The sequence below is a fragment of the Peromyscus leucopus genome, chromosome 2 (genome assembly GCF_004664715.2).
Source record: "Peromyscus leucopus breed LL Stock chromosome 2, UCI_PerLeu_2.1, whole genome shotgun sequence".
NCBI lineage: Eukaryota > Metazoa > Chordata > Mammalia > Rodentia > Cricetidae > Peromyscus > Peromyscus leucopus.
Genome location: NC_051064.1, coordinates 63,628,091 through 63,628,968, shown reverse-complemented (window position 1 = coordinate 63,628,968; position 878 = coordinate 63,628,091).

The following is an 878-nucleotide window of genomic DNA, read 5'->3' as shown; positions in this document are numbered from 1 at the left end:
AAATCAAAATAATACAAAAAGTCTACACAAATGCCACTGAGCTAATTTCTTGTTGGGCAACTACTCCTGGCCATGGGGCCTGCCCTGAAGTGTGGTTGATATTCCTGTGAGACTCCCTGGGTGAAAACTGGCTTTCCCCTTGCTGGTGGCTGTCAATTGCAGATACCTTCTCAGTTAGGGGTGGGAGCCTGTGCCCACTTCCCCCTTAATGCTGGAACCTTGTCTGGCTTGACCATGTGCAGGTCTTGTGTGTGTGGCTACCGTGTCTGGGAGTCTCTATGTGCGTCCGTCAGTCCTGTTGTGTCTGAAAGACACTGTTTGCTTAGAGCCATCCATCTTCTACATACATCCCTGAGCCTTGAGGGGAGGGGCTTGGTGAGGACATCCCATTTAGGACTGTGCACTCCAAAGTTGTTTTGATGTTTTACCACAGAATAGAAGGCAATCTGGGACAAGTAGTATCCCCCAGGCTGTGGGTGCAGTTCTATGGTAAGAGGTCTTGTTTAGCATGGTGAGGCCTTGAACTTGATTCTTGGTCCTCACACAAAACAAAACAGGACAAAACGAAGCACCCCTCTCACCCCAACAATGGCATACCTAAAAGTTCTTTGATCATGGGAACAACTGCCCTTTGGCTATCTCTGGGAAATCCTGGTGACCTGCTATTACTTAGCTTCATATGGGCTTTGCTGCGAAGGTCACAAAAACATCACCCAAGGAACATGCCCCGGGAAGTAACACAATTCTGCTACAGTAATGATTTCAATCAAGGTCTTGGGAGGACTGTAATGCCAAGTTCTTCCCTCAAAACATCAGGAGAGAGACGGATAGAAAGTAAGAGACAGGGCATGCTGGAAATCAGGACACCCAACACTTGC